Source organism: Orcinus orca, chromosome 10 (assembly GCF_937001465.1).
Source record: "Orcinus orca chromosome 10, mOrcOrc1.1, whole genome shotgun sequence".
In the NCBI taxonomy this organism is placed as follows: Eukaryota; Metazoa; Chordata; class Mammalia; order Artiodactyla; family Delphinidae; genus Orcinus; species Orcinus orca.
Window position 1 is genome coordinate 30149295 of NC_064568.1, and position 10744 is coordinate 30160038.

Genomic DNA, 10744 nt, shown 5'->3' on the forward strand with positions numbered 1-10744 from the left:
TGAGCCATGTGGCTGACAGGGTCTTGGTGCTCTGGCCAGGTGTCAGGCCTGTGTCTCTGAGGTAGGAGAGCCAAGTTCAGGACATTGGTCCACCAGAGACCTCCCGGCTCCACGTAATGTCAAATAGCAAACGTTCTCCCAGAGATCTCCATCTCAATGCTAAGACTCAGCTCCACTCAATGACCAGCAAGCTACAGTGCTGAACACCCTATGCTAAACAACTAGCAAGACAGGAACACAACCCCAACCATTAGAAGAGGGTCCCTAAAATCATAATAAGGTCAAAAACACCCCAAAACACACCACCAGACACAATCCTGCCCACCAGAAAGACAAGATCCAGCCTCATCCTCCAGAACACAGGCACCAATCCCCTCCACCAGGAAGCCTACACAACCCACTGAACCAACCTCAACCACTGGGGGCAGACACCAAAAACAATGGGAACTACGAAGCTGCAGCCTGTGAAAAAGAGACGCCAAACACGTTAAGTTAAGCAAGGTAAGAAGACAGAAAAACACACAGCAGATGAAGGAGCAAGGTAAAAACTCACCAGACCTAACAAATGGAGAGGAAATGGGCAGTCTACCTGAAAAAGAATTCATAGTAATGATAGTAAAGATGATCCAAAATCTTGGAAAGAGAATGGAGAAAATACAAGAAAAGTTTAACAAGGATCGAGAAGAACTGAAGAGCAAACAAACAATGATGAACAACACAATAAATGAAATGAAAAAGTCTCTAGAAGGAATCAATAGAAGAATAACTGAGGTGGAAGAACAAATAAGTGACCTGGAAGATAAAATAGTGGAAATATGCAGAGCAGAATAAAGAAAAAAGAATGAAAAGAATTGAGGATAGTCTCAGAGACCTCTGGGACAACATTAAATGCACCAACATTCGCATTATAGGGGTCCCGGAAGAAGAAGAGATAAAGAAAGGGACTGACAAAATATTTGAATAGATTATAGCTGAAAACTTGCCTAATACGGAAAAGGAAACAGTTAATCAAGTCCAGGAAGAACAGAGAGTCCCATACAGGATAAACCTAAGGAGAAACATGCCAAGACACATATTAATCAAACTATCAAAAATTAAACACAGAGAAAAAAATATTAAAAGCAGCAAGGGAAAAACAACAAATAACATACAAGGGAACTCCCATAAGGTTAACAGCTGATCTTTCAGCAGAAACTCTGCAAGCCAGAAGGGAGTGGACATATTTAAAGTGATGAAAGGGAAGAACCTACGACGAAGATTACTCTACCCAGCAAGGATCTCATTCAGATTTGACAGAGAAATTAAAACCTTTACAGACAAGCAAAAGCTAAGAGAATTCAGCACCACCATACCAGCTTTACAACAAATACTAAAGAAACTTCTCTAGGCAGAAAACACAACAGAAGGAAAAAACCTACAATAACAAACCAAAAACAATTAAGAAAATGGTAATAGGAACATACATATCGATAATTCCCTTAAATGTAAATGGATTAAATGCTCCCACCAAAAGACATAGACCGGCTGAATGGATACAAAAACAAGACCTGTATATATGCTGTCTACAAGAGACCCACTTCAGACCTAGGGACACATACAGACTGAAAGTGAGGGGATAGAAAAAGAGATTCCATGCAAATGGAAATCAAAAGAAACCTGGAGTAGCAATTCTCATATCAGACAAAATAGACTTTAAAATAAAGACTATTAGAAGAGACAAAGAAGGACACTACATAATGATCAAGGGATCAATCCAAGAAGAAGATATAACAATTGTAAATATTTATGCATGCAACATAGGAGCACCTCAATACATAAGGCAAATGCTAACAAACATAAAAGGGGAAATAGACAGTAACACAATCATAGTAGGGGACTTTAACACACCACTTTCACCAATGAACAGATCATCCAAACTGAAAATAAATAAGGAAACACAAGCTTTAAATGATACATTAAACAAGGTGGACTTAATTGATATTTATAGGACATTCCACAAAAAAATAACACAATATACACTTTCTTCTCAAGTGCTCATGAATATTTTCAAGGATAGATCGTATCTTGGGTCATAACTCAAGCCTCAGTAAATTTAAGAAAATTGAAATCATATCGAATATCTTTTCTGACCACAATGCTATGAGACTAGATATCAAAAACAGGGAAAAATCTGTAAAAAATACAAATACATGGAGCATAAACAATATACTACTAAATAACCAAGAGATCACTCAAGAAATTAAAGAGGAAATCACAAAATACCTAGAAACAAATGACAATGAAAACATGATGATCCAAAACCTATGGGATGCAGCAAAAGCAATTCTAAGAGGGAAGTTTATAGCAATACAATCCTACCTCAAGAAAGAAGAAACATCTCAAATAAACAACCTAAACTTACCCCTAAAGCAATTAGAGAAAGAAGAACAAAAAACTCCAAAGTTAGCAGAAAGAAAGAAATCATAAAGATCAGATCAGAAATAAATGAAAAAGCAATGAAGTAAACGATAGCAAAGATCAATAAAATTAAAAGCTGGTTCTCTAAGAAGATAAAAAAATTGATAAACCATTAGCCAGACTCATCCAGAAAAAAGGGAGAAGACTCAAATCAACAGAATTAGAAATGAAAAAGAAGTAACAACTGACAGTGCAGAAATACAAAGGATCATGAGAGATTACTAGAAGCAACTATATGCCAATAAAATGGACAACCTAGAAGAAATAGATACATTCTTAGAAGAGCACAACCTTCTGAGACTGAACCAGGAAGAAACAGAAAGTATAAACAGACCAATCACAAGCACTGAAATTAAGACTGTGATTAAAAATCTTCCAACAAACAAAAGCCCAGGACCAGACGGCTTCACAGGCGAATTCTATCAAACATTTAGAGAAGAGCTAACACCTATCCTTCTCAAACTCTTCCAAAATATAGGAGAGGGAGGAACACTCCCAAAATCATTCTATGAGGCCACCATCATCCTGATACCAAAACCAGACAAAGATGTCGCAAAGAAAGAAAACTACAGGCTAATATCACTGATGAACATAGATGCAAACATCCTCAAAAAAATACTAGCAAACAGAATCCAAGAGCACATTAAAAGGGTCATACACCACGATCAAGTGGGGTTTATCCCAGGAATGCAAGGATTCTTCAATGTATGCAAATCAATCGATGTGATAAACCATATTAAGATATTGAAGGATAAAAACCATATGATCATTTCAATAGATGCAGAAAAAGCTTTCGACAAATGTCAACACCCATTTATGATTAAAAAAAACCTCCAGAAAGTAGGCATAGAGAGAACTTACCTCAACATAATAAAGACCATATATGACAAACCCACACCCAACATCACTCTCAGTGGTGAAAAACTGAAACCATTTCCACTAAGATCGGGAACAAAACAAGGTTGCCCACTCTCACCACTATTATTGAACATAGGTTTGGAAGTTTTAGCCACAGCAATCAGAGAAGAAAAAGAAATAAAAGGAATCCAAATTGGAAAAGAAGAAGTAAAGCTGTCACTGTTTGCAGGTGACATGATACTATATAGAGAGAATCCTAAAGACACTACCAGAAAACTACTAGAGCTAATCAATGAATTTGGTAAAGTAGCAGGATACAAAATTAAAGCACAGAAATCTCTTGCACTCCTATACACTAATGATGAAAAATTTGAAAGAGAAGTTAAGGAAACACTCCCCTTTACCACTGCAGCAAAATGAGTAAAATACCTAGGAATAAACCTACCTAAGGAGACAAAAAACCTGTATGCAGAAAACTATAAGACACTGATGAAATAAATTAAAGATGATACAAACAGATGGAGAGATATACCATGTTCTTGGATTGGAAGAATCAATACTTGAAAATGACTATACTACCCCAAGCAATCTACAGATTCAATGCAATCCCTATCAAACTACCAATGGCATTTTTCACAGAACTAGAACAAAAAAGCTCATAATTTGTATGCAAACACAAAAGACCCCAAATAGCCAAAGCAATCTTCAGAAATAAAAACAGAGCTGGAGGAATCAGGCTCCCTGACTTCAGACTATACTACAAAGCTACAGTAATCAAGACAGTATGATACTGGCACAAAAACAGAAATATAGATCAATGGAACAGGATAGAAAGCCCAGAGATAAACCCACACACATATGGTCACCTTATTTTTGATAAACGAGGCAAGAAAATACAATGGAGAGAAGACAGCCTCTTCAATAAGTGGTGCTGGAAAAACTGGACAGCTACATGTAAAAGAATGAAATTAGAACATTCCCTAACACCATACACAAAAATAAACTCAAAATGGATTAAAGGCCTAAATGTAATAAGGCCAGACACTATAAAACTCTTAGAGGAAAACATAGGCAGAACAGTCTATGACATAAATCACGGCAAGACCCTTTTTGACCCACCTCCTAGAGAAATGGAAATAAAAATAAACAAATGGGACCTAATGAAACTCAAAAGCTTTTGCACAGCAAAGGAAACCGTAAACAAGACGAAAAGACAACCCTCAGAATGGAAGAAAATATTTGCAAATGAAGCAACTGACAAATGATTAATCTCCAAAATTTACAAGCAGCTCATGCAGCTCAATATCAAAAAAAACAAACAACCCAATCCAAAAATGGGCAGAAGACCTAAACAGACATTTCTCCAAAGAACATATACAGACTGCCAACAATCTGCCAACATGAAAGGATGCTCAACATCACTAAACATTAGAGAAATGCAAATCAAAACTACAATGAGGTATCACCTCACACCAGTCAGAATGGCCATCATCACAAAATCTACAAACAATAAATGCTGGAGAGGGTGTGGAGAAAAGGGAACCCTCTTGCACTGTTGGTGGGAATGTAAATTGATACAGCCACTATGGAGAACAGTATGGAGGTTCCTTAAAAAACCAAAAATAGAACTACCATACGACCCAGCAATCCCACTACTGGGCATATACCCTGAGGAAACCATAATTCAAAGAGTCATCTACCACAGTGTTCATTGCAGCTCTATTTACAATAGCCAGGACATGGAAGCAACCTAAGTGTCCATTGGCAGATGAATGGATAAAGAAGATGTGGCACATATATACAATGGAATATTACTCAGCCATACAAAGTAATGAAATTGAGTTATTTGTTGTGAGGTGGATGGACCTAGAGTCTGTCATACAGAGTGAAGTAAGTCAGAAAGAGAAAAACAAATACCATATGCTAACACATATATATGGAATTGAAAAAAAAAAAAAGGTTCTGAAGAACGTAGGGGCAGGACAGGAATAAAGATGCAGACGTAGAGAATGGGCTTGAGGACATGGGGAGGGGAAAGGGTAGGTTGGAACAAAGTGCGAGATTGGCATGGACATATATATACAGTACCAAATGTAAAATAGATAGCTAGTGGGAAGCAGCCACATAACACAGGGAGATCAGCTCGGTGCTTTGTGACCACCTAAAGGGGTGGGATAGGGAGGGTGGGAGGGAGACGCAAGAGGGAGGAGATATGGGGATATATGTATATGTATAGCAGATTCACTTTGTTGTAAAGTAGAAACTAACACACCATTGTAAAGCAATTATACTCCAATAAAGATGTTAAAAAAAAAAAGAAAGAAAACAAGAAAAAAAAGACAATAGGGACGATGATACTAAATCAGACATTCCACGCATTTTGAACTGGTAAGCTTGTTCTTACCACAGTCTGTGCTAAATCATTTTAGCGTCTACTTTTCAACAACTTGTTATGCATTCCAGCCATGCTATCATCTTTGACCTACTTTCCTTACTTTGTAAGGGCAGAAAATCTCTGCAGGAACTAGACTCAATCAATATCCAAGTTCCAACCAATTATCAATTTGGCCGAAGCACAGTTTGTGCCACCAATTTTTGCCACAGACCATCAAGAAAAATACAGCTTCTTATTCTTTGGATTTATATATTGTGGTCATTCTATATAATTTATAGAATTTTATTGGTAAATCCAGTACAATGAAAACAGATGACAATGGATTTACTCATTAACTGCTTTTCTTAGTTCTCTATAGAGAGGAGCTCCTCCAGAAATACCAGCATGCTTGCCTTGGTCTCAAATCCAATCACACAAATTTTACTGTCAGTCTTAACGCACTTACGTGTCCACTTTCTCAGGCAACAGACCCATATGCTGAATATTTGCCATGATATATTTATTTTATTTGAAAATTATTCTATGCCTATTTTCAAAAAAATATCTGAGGCAACTTACAATGAGAGATGTATAAGATAATGCAATCAAAAATAGTGGGAACCTGCTGCATAGCACAGGGAGCTCAGCTCGGTGCTCCGTGATGACCTAGATGCGGGGGGCAGGGAGGGAGGTCCAAGAGGGAGGGGGTATATGTATACGTATAGCTGATTCACTTCATTGTACAGCAGAAACTAACACAACATTGTAAAGCAATTTTACTCCAATAAAAATTAATTAATTAATAAAAGAAAATGGATAGGAGATATTAAAAACTATACCAAGAGAGCAGAACTATAAATATTACCACAACATTGGCTAAGATGGGGGCATACACATTAACTTTATCTCTGACAGCACAGGAAACACTGTGATCTGTTGGAACGGTCAAAAGATTTGGATTCAGACAGACAGGGTTCAGATAACTTAATGGGAAAATTTAGGCAAGTTACCAACCCTTTTTGAATTACAGTTTTTTTCTACCCCAATGCTTATGAGAGGCGTGTCATAGAATTGTTGTGAGGAGTAAATAACAACACAAATGTAATAAAAATAAATATATACACGGGTGATAACCATGTGCCAGGCACTCTGCACATATTACTTCATTTCATTCTGACAAGGATTCTGTGATTCTTGACTCCTATTCCAGTTTCACTAATTTGAAAAGTGAGGCACAGAAAGTGTAATGAGATGTCTAAGGTCACAAACCAGTTGTGATAAAGTCAGTATTTGGAGCTGCGGGTCTGGCTCTACTGTCCATACTCTTAACCGTTCTGCTGTACTGTCTCTCATTAACTCAAATGAGATAGCGTTAAAATAAGAAGTGAATGGGAGGTACTCCCGTTACTCTCTTCAGTTTCCTGGCAGCCAAAGCAAAGAGGGAAATATTTTATATATGATAAATGTATAATATATACATTGTAATATAAATGCACATAATAAAATAAACTACCTTTAGGAAAGACCCCACTGCCAGTACTGGTATTAAGTTACTGTATCCTGGGATGCTTGCTCACCTAACAGAGTCCTGGCTCCTAGCCCTGACTCTGGATGTGTCTTTGGGCAGGGGGCGCGGTGATGATGCCACTGATGACCTGAAACAACAAGTTCCACAGGAGATTCTTGGGGATACTGAAGACTGGCAACCCCTGAGCTCTGCTCTTTTCTGCCACTTGATTGTGTTGGTGAGTTGAAATGCAAGTGGGCTAATCCACATCCACAGCTTCACTTACTGAAAATTATCTTCCTCAACTTCTTCACCCATAACACTCCCCAGGGGATGCCCATTATCTATTTTGGCTGTTGGTCAAACCTTGTGCTTCAGCAAAATTCTACCACTGTTTAAGTTAGGTCAGGGCATAGGATTAGGTTATTTAGGGAGAAGGAAATTTGACAATTTCCACCATGTGTTTAAGCAAGAAACCCTCTCACTAGCAAGGGGATAGTTCAGCTCAGCACCGCCTGAAGTCATCAAGAGTCAAGACTGAGGGAGTAGTCTAGAAACAGCTGTAACACCGAGATGATACATTTATTCTGGATCAGAGGCCTGTATTATGCACTTGAAGATTTTCTAAAGTACTAAAGATAAGAGCAAATAATTTGCCCACTCTTTCAACTTACAAAATCTTGGATTTCAGCATATCTGTGTCCAAAGAAATATAGCTGAAAGAAACTGAGTCAGCTCTTTTTCTTAGAAAATTATTCAACGGGAAGGGCAACAGCTGTACTTTATGCTACTCTGGACAACGCAGTCACCAGTGACACTGCTAAGCGGTGTACCTCATAAATATTTCTAGTTCAAAGAGGGAAATACATCTAGTTCAACATACACTCACATTCACACAGATGCACTCACGTTCACACACAGACACACACTGAGTAGTGTGGTCAATTTAAGCTTAAAAATATTAAGAGTGAACAGGGGCTTTAACAGCTGTTGTGTATTTTGAATTTACAGCAAAAAGGTTGCTACTTAAAAAGTTACCAGCAAGTATGGGTCACCCGTTAAGATCTGCTTTGCACCTTAAGCACAAGGTTAGCCCAACCTAACATGGTGGTTGGCCCGTTAGGAACTTAGTAAATCTTTTTTGGATAAATGAACAAGTGAATAAATGAATTAGTGGATACCACTTATTTGTTTAGACAAAAACCCAAAGTATAAGACAAAATTAGGAAATCTATACAATCTCTAGGAAGAGGGTACCGGTTCCTGGTGTTGTAAGAAAAATAGTTTGGTCTAGATGTTTTCCCCTACTTATGCTGAGCATAGACTTATATTTGAGGGAAAGCTATGTAGACTCTGAAGCTTTTTTTGAAATGTAGAAAAATAAAACACTTTCACCATAAAACGTCACTGGGTGACTTGAAATATAAAATACATTAGAAACTTGGCAAAAAAAGAAAGAAAAAACACTAGATTCTTAAAATCATATCCTTTAAATTTTAAGCAGAACTGTTTTGTGCTTTTTAATAGTTTAATTTGCTTTTGTGATTATTCTTTCTTTCTGATATCTCTTTATTCTCCATTCCACCCCCACTTGTGACATTAAAGAGAATTAAAATAAGAGTTTACATCAAAACTCTATGAGACACAACCATAAGGGAAATTTCCATGGTATCAGAGTTATTTCCTATACTCTATCTATAGCTGGTGACATCCATTCATTCAACAAATCTTCTTTATACTTAGTGGGTATCTCAACAAATATTTACTGAGCACCTACCACATGGCAGGCACTGTGCGAGATACTAGAGATGGAACAGAAAACTCTTCCCCCACTAGATCATGTAGGTCATAGATAGATAGTAAATGATCACATGTTAATAAGTTCATGGAGATTGTGATTAGGACCATGAAGTTAAGTATAGATCAGTTCCTTTAAATAATAACACCACTTGATGAAGGAATACAGACTTGATCCTAGAGTTGTGGGCAACTACTATAAGCGTTTTCATCTGGAAGTGACATATCAAGATCTTTCATGAAAGGTAACCTGGGCCATGCTGAGGAGAAAGGATTTAAGTGAGGCAAGGGCAGATGCTGAATGACCAATGAGGAGTCTGTTTCAGTATTATTATCCAACAAATACCATACTCCAGGTGACAAGTGATTGTGGCATGGTCTAGAGTGACACCACTGGAGATGGTGAGAGTAAAGTAAGGATGATAGGGGTTTCCCTGGTGACGCAGTGGTTGAGAGTCCGCCTGCTGATGCAGGGGACGGGGGTTCGTGCCCTGGTCCAGGAGGATCCCACATGCTGCGGAGCAGCTGGGCCCGTGGGCCATGGCCGCTGGGCCTGCACATCCGGAGCTTGTGCTCCACAACGGGAGAGGCCACAGCAGTGGGGGGCCCGCGTACCGCAAAAAAAAAAAAAAAAAAAAAAAGTAAGGATGATAACAATAACCAAGATGGCCATTTGCTGTGCCATTCTCTGTGCTTAAACATTTACAATGATTGACTCATTTCAGCCTTTCATAGTCCTGATAATGAGGTACTATTATCATCCCAAGTTATTATCAAGGAAACTGAGGCAGAGAGAGGTTCAGTAAGCTGTCCACGGTCACATACCTAGCAGCTAGCAGCAATAAGAACTCAGAAAGTCAGTCTCCAAAGCTCAAGCCCTTGACCATTCCATGAGCTTGCTAAATTGAATGAGATCTTCTTCTGAATGTTTAAACAGCTACCTGGTTTTCCACGGCCCTGGCCATTTATTCATTCCCTGCCCTGTTCTTCCACTGCTATTCAACAGGTTAAATATTTTCTCATGGGCCAGTTCAAGAGAGTACCTTCAGTGAGAACTGTATCTTGTTCTTTATTTTTCTATCCTCTTCCTAGTCTCAGAAATGAATGTGTCTTGAAATTTTATGCGTTGACCTATTCTAAAAATTGGCCTCGGAATTTCTTCACATGAAATTCTTTTCTGCACAGACCATGGGCCATAGAACAGAGCTCAGTTGTGAATTTTGATGCTTCCATTTGAAAAGATTTGTTAATGTTGAAAATAAATATGATTGATCAATCTTGGGTAGTGAATGTGGACGGAAGAAAATTGTTCATTTACAGGGTCACTTCCCTATGGGAGCCTGAACAGAAATGTCAATTTAAAAGTTATGACCCTATTACTGAATTTACTGTTTTAGACTGTGTCCCATTAGAATGGACTTGATGGACCAGAGGCTGGACTAACTGTGAGTCAGGTCAGACATTTGCAGACCCAGAGGGCAAGGAGACTCATAGGACCTGTCAGGTACCTGCAGTGCTCCTGATGAGGTTAGAGAGGAAACTGTCAGATAGGTCTGCTGGTCAGGAGGAAGGCGAGGGAAGGGAGAGAAAACGCGAGGTGACAGGGTGTCAGGATTATCCGGGAACCCATCACTGTGATTCACTCACTGAAAGGAGGGTTAGGGCAAGAAAGATGGTCAGACCTGAGCTGGAACTAAATCTTGAAGAAGAGAAGTGTTGCAGACAGATATTCGTGATAGGATTGAGATACA